The sequence below is a fragment of the Muscardinus avellanarius genome (genome assembly GCF_963383645.1).
Source record: "Muscardinus avellanarius genome assembly, chromosome: 3".
In the NCBI taxonomy this organism is placed as follows: Eukaryota; Metazoa; Chordata; class Mammalia; order Rodentia; family Gliridae; genus Muscardinus; species Muscardinus avellanarius.
Window position 1 is genome coordinate 29,900,430 of NC_137788.1, and position 6,084 is coordinate 29,906,513.

The following is a 6,084-nucleotide window of genomic DNA, read 5'->3' on the forward strand; positions in this document are numbered from 1 at the left end:
TATTTTGAAACTGGGTCTCACTAAATAGTTGAGCCTGGCTGGAGACCTGCGATTCTCCTCTCAGCTTCCCAAGTATTGGGATTACAAGTATACACCACCATGCCTGGCTTTAATTTTTTAAAAAGTAAAATTACCATACTTTAAGGGATGATACCCTTTACCTTTTAAGGGAGTGCTAATGCATATTTAGATATTTTTTATACAGTCTTAGAATTGAAATAATAGTTTACTGACTTACAAAATAACAGGAGAGCCACTTAATTTCTGAATAAATCTCAGAGGTCTCTGATGCGATTTCTTCAGGACTTGTGAGTGGGATGTAAAGCCTTGGCAGAGTTCCACCCCTAGAGATAGGGCAGCTGCTTTTTCTCCTCCCTTTTCTCTAGAGGACAGTCTCCAGAGAAAAGAATAAAATAGTAAACATGTTTAATATTTTACCTGAGTTATGCTTTTCTTCCCTAACTATCCAGAGATGTACAGATGAGGCATACTGCCCGCTGTGCTGAAAACTCTACGTTGGTGAATTTTTTATGTTCTTAGTATGTATGTATGTATGTATGTATGTATGTATTTCTGGTATTGGGAGCAAACCCAGCTCTACTACATATATCTGGATCTACCTCCTTACCCTGTTTTAGTTTTTATTTTGAGACAAGGTCCTGGAACTTGTGATCTTCCTGTCTTAGCCTCTCCAGTGGCTGAGACTATATGGCATGGTTCACTGTGCCCCGCTGGATCTTTTTTCTTTCTTTCTTTCTTTCTTTCTTTCTTTCTTTCTTTCTTTCTTTCTTTCTTTCTTTCTTTCTTTGGCAGTATGGGGGCATTGGAACCCATCTTACATGTTAGGCAAGTGCTGTGCCATTGAATTACACCCCCATCTCTGTGTGTGTGTGTGTTGGGGGGGAGGGTTAGTGCGGATGAAACCCAGGGGTATTCTATCTCCAAGCAACACCCCCAGCCCTATTTTTAATTAATTAATTAAAAAAAATTTTGTGGTACTGGGGATGGAACCCAGGGGCCTTCTACCTCTGGGCTACACTCCCAGATCTATTTTATACTTTATTTGGAAACAGGGTCTCTTAAGCCAGCTGAGGCTGACTTCAAACCTGTGTGATTCTCCTGTCTCAGTCTCCCAAGCGCAGGGATTACTAGCGTGTGCCCACGCCCTGAAACAGGGTCTCACTAAGGTGCAAAGGGCCTCACTAAGTAGCTGAGGCTGACTGTGAACTGGATCCTCCTGTCTGCGCCTCCCAAATGCTGGGATTACTAGCGTGTGCCACCACACCCCACTAGCCCAGCTCTGTATTTTTGAGGTAGTGTCTCATTAAGTTGCTCAGGCTCGCACTTCTGATTCTCCCGCTTGCTTAGTAGCTGCAATTTTAGGCTTGAGCCACCACAGCTAGGTGCAAATCATATCTCTCAAGAGACTTGTATCCAGAATTTATAAACAAATTATAACTCAATAATAAAAGACATTTAGTTTGAAAATGAACAAAGAATCAGAATAGATAATTCTCCATAAGAGGATACACAAATAGCAAATAAGTATATGAAAAAATGCTCAACATCATTAGTCAGTAGAGAAAAGCAAATTGGAAACACAGTGAGAGGTGGGTATGGTGGCACACACCTGTGATCCCAGCATTGGGAGGCTCACACACCCAGCCTCCACAACTTAGTGAGGCTCTCTGCAACTTAGACACCGTTTCAAAATAAAATAGGTCTGGAAATATCTTAGAGGTGAATGCCCCAGGACCACAAAAAACCACCAAACAAAATACATAGTGAGGTTCCATTTTACCACTTCCTAGGATAGCTATAATAAGAAAGACTAACAACTATTAAAAGAGTAGAGAAATTGGAATCCTTACACTGCTGATAGGAATGAAAACTGGTATAGCGACTTTGGAATGGAATGATGGTCCCTCACAAAATTAAGCATAGTGTGTAGTTCTACTTACATGTATGTAATAGAAAAACTTGTGTGAGCCCTTTTACGTGAATGTTCGTAGCAACATTATGCATAATACAAAAGTAGAAACAACCTAAATGTACATAAAATGATGAATGGATAAATAAAATGTAGAGAATACAGTGGTATAACATATAACAATAAAGTTGGGTGCGGTGGCCTAGGTTTGTAATCCCAGCATTTGGGAGGCTGAGACAGGAGGATCTGGGTTCATGGCCAGCCTCGGCTCTAGCCTCAGTGACACCCTTTGCAACTCAGTGAGGCCCTGTTTCAAAATATAGACTAAAAAATAGGGCTGGGGTGTAGCTAGGAGGTAGAATGCCCCTGGGTTCCCCTCCCAGTACTGCAGAAATAAATTAAGGGCTGGGTATGTTATATAACTCAGCTATAGTGTGCCTAGCATGCAGCATGAGGCCTGGATTTGATCCCCATACTGGGGGTGGGGGAGAGTTAAAGATTTTCTGAAAGCCAGGCGTGGTGGCATATGCTTGTAATTCCAGCATTTGGGAAGCTGAGACAGGAGGATCACAGTTCAAAGACAGCCTCAGCTACTTAGGCCTGTTGCAACTCAGTGCAACTTAGTTTCAAAAAATAAAGAATAAAAAATAGGGCTGGGGGTGTTGCTTGGAGGTAGAATGCCCCTGGGTTTCATCCCCAGTACCACATAAAAGAAAAGATTTTCTGAGATCATTTTAAATATGAACCTAGTGTTAGTAGACTGAAGGATAGTTAGTTTATCTGTAACTAGCCAATTAGGGCTTTCAAGGTTGAAACTTCCAGGGCCTGTTGAAAAGATTTGTTTGGCATTGCTTTTTCTGGAAACCCAATCCCCCTCCTCCTGCTAACTGTAAACTCTCTAGGCTGCCCTAGGGCTCCAAACATGAGACCAAATCTAGTAAATACTCCTAGAATGTTCTGGTGAATTTAGCAGACACCCAGCCATGTGCAAGTACAGTACTGCTCTAGTCTGTAGGGACTGGAAAAAAATTTAGAGTGAGAAGGTAAAAAAGTAATCTCTCTCCCTCCACTCCCTTTAAAAAAAGCATTTCAGATAAAATTTTGTCACTCGAAGCAAGGTCTTTTTGGTTTTGGTGCTAGGAATGGAACCCAGGGGCATTCTACCTCTGAGCTACACCCTTAGCTCATTTTATTTTTTGTTTAGAAACAGCATCTGAGAGTTTCACTAGGTTGCTGAAGCTCTCCTCCAACCTGTGATGCTCCTGTCCTTTCTTCCCAAGTACTGGGATTGCAAGCATGCACCAAAAGCATTGTTATCTTTGAAAAATTTTGATTTGGAGAACTTTGCTTTGGCTTTTCCTGCCAATTGTACTTTTTTTTTTTTTTTGGTGGTACTGGGGTTCCTGGAAGCCCTTCTACCTCCAGGCTACACTCCCAGACCTATTTTATACTTTTTTTTAAAATTTGGTAACCGGGTCTCTTAAGCCAGCGCGCTGGCTTCGAACCTGTGCGATCCTCCTGTCTCTGCCTCCCAAGTGCGGGGATTACAAGCGTGCGCCACAAGCGTGCGCCACCACGCCCGGCTCTTGTATTTCTTTTTCTTGGAGTTGAGAAGGCTATGTGTGTGTGTGTACTAGAGATTAAACCCAGAGGCATTCTACCTCAGCTGATCCCCAGCCCTATTTTTTTATTTTGAAACAGGCTGTCACTAAGTTGTGGAGGTTCTCACAAAGTTGCTTAGGCTGGCTCTGAACCTGTGATCCTCTTGTCTTAGCCTCACAAGTACTAGGATTACAGATGTGGACTAGCACACTTGGCTATAAGGTGCATTTTTACTTTTTTATTTTTTTTGCGGTACTGGGAATTGAACTCAGGGGCATTCTTGCTTGAGGTACACTCCCAGCCCTATTTTTTATTTTTTATTTTTACTTTTTGGGTACTGGGAATAGAACCTAGGGGCATTCTTCCTCCGATCTACACCCCCATCCCTATTTTTCTTTATTTTGAAACAGGGTCTCACTAAGTAGCTGAGGCTGTCCTTGAACTATGATCCTCCTATCTTAGCCTCTTGAATGCTGGGATTTCAAGTGTGCACCACCACACTTGGCTATTTTTTATTTTGAAACAGGGTCTCACTAAGTTGCAGAAGGGCTTGCAATCGTCCTGTCTCAACCTCCCAAGTACTGGGATTACAAGCATGCCCCACCGTGCCTGGTTAAGAACAGATGTTATTAAAGAAGAAAAACTTTTTTTGAGTAAATTTTAGTTTGAGGAGATACCAAATCCTCTGTTCTAACAGGAAAAAGTCGCTAAGTAGATTTCCAAGTTGGTATTTGTTTGCCTTGTTTCCTTACCATTTTAGAGCAAAGAAATGGAAGAAATGTTAAAAATAAAATGGAAGCAGCTGGGCTTGGCGGTGCACTGAGATTACGTGGCGGTGTAAATCCCAGTGCTTGGGAGGTTGAGACAGGCTTGCAGGCCTGAAGACAGCTTCAGCAGTTTTAGAGATACTCTCAGCAACCTAGTGAGACCCTGTTTCCAAAGAAAAATAAAATAGGCCCAGGGGTTCTATACCATAATTTATATTTTTTATGTATTTATGTGTATTCATAGAAGAAACTTTATATTTTTGGACACATCCTCTTTTCATGTGATATATTCTTTCGTGTGTGTGTGTGTGTGTGTGTGTGTGGAACTAAGGATTGAACCCAGGGGCTTTATACATACCCTGAGCTACATCTCCAGCTCTGCTTTATTCTTTATTTTGAAACGGCCTTGCCAGATTGCATAAGGCCAGGGCTGTATCTGTTTTGTAAGGTTTATTTATTGCCTAAGGCTTTTTGAGTTACATAGTGATTCCCTAAGTTATTTCCAGTTCTGGTTTTGTATTATTCATAGTCCACTTAATTCACAGGGTATTATTATTATTATTATTATTATTATTATTATTATTATTATTTTTGTGGGTCTGGGGATGGAACCCAGGGTCATTCGACCTCCAAGCTACACCCCCTGCCCTATTTTTTATTCTTTATTTTGAAACCGGGTCTCAGTGAGTTGCAGAGGGCCTCACTAAGTAGCTGAGGCTGTCCTCGAACCGTGATCCTCCATGTCTCAGCCTCCTGAATGCTGGGATTACAAGCATCCGCCACCACGCCCGGCTTTAATGATGTTTTAAAAGTTAGTTTTGGCTGCGGGTAATGGTGTGCTCTTGTAATCCCAGTACTTGGGAGGCTGAGACAGGAGGATGGCAGGTTTTCAGCTACTTAGTGAGGCTCTTCACAACTTAGTGAGACCCTGTTTCCAAAGAAAGAATAAAAAATAGGCTGGAGGTATAGCCCAGAGGTCCTGGGGAAAAAAAAGTTTCAATTTACATTAAGGAACAAGCTCTAGCTTGTTGAATAGTATGAATGGTGTTACCGTATGGCTCTTGAGTGTGCTTGTCAATATTAGTAAGTTTAATATGTATGGAAACATTAGGTTTTGCTCTCTTTGAATTTAGATGACAACCTTTTCTTCATCTTAATGAAAAGTATGTTAGTTTTCTAGATTCTGGGTGTTGAAATATGTGTATTTTTTACACTTTTTTTGGTTACTGGGGACTGAACTGCTTGCTTGCTTGCTTTTTTTTTTTTTGTGGTCCTAGGGGTGGAGCCTGGGGGCTTTTCTACCTCTGGGCTATTCTCTTGAACCTGTTTTATACTTTATTTGGAAACGGTCTCACTAAGTTGCTGAGAGCTAAGTAGCTGAGGTTGGCTTCGAACCTGTGTGATCCTCCTATCTCAGCCTTCCAAGTGCTGGGATTATAAGCACTTGGGATGTGTCACTACGCCCAGCTAACCCCCAGCTTTCTACCTCTGAGCTACAACCCCAGCCCTGTGTGTGTGTGCTGGAGATTACTACTACTATTACTCTTACTGTGTGGTACTGGGGATGGAACCCAGGGACCTTCTACTTCTGGGCTATAGTCCTGACTTTTTTTTTTTTTTTTTTTTTTTGGCAGCAATGGAGATGGAACCCAGGGGCATTCTACCTCCAAGCAACACCTCCCGCCCTATTTTTTATTCTTTATTTTGAAACTAAGGTCTCACTGAGTTGCAAAGGGCTTCACTAAGTAGTAGCTGAGGCTGTCTGTGAACTGTGATCCTCTTGTT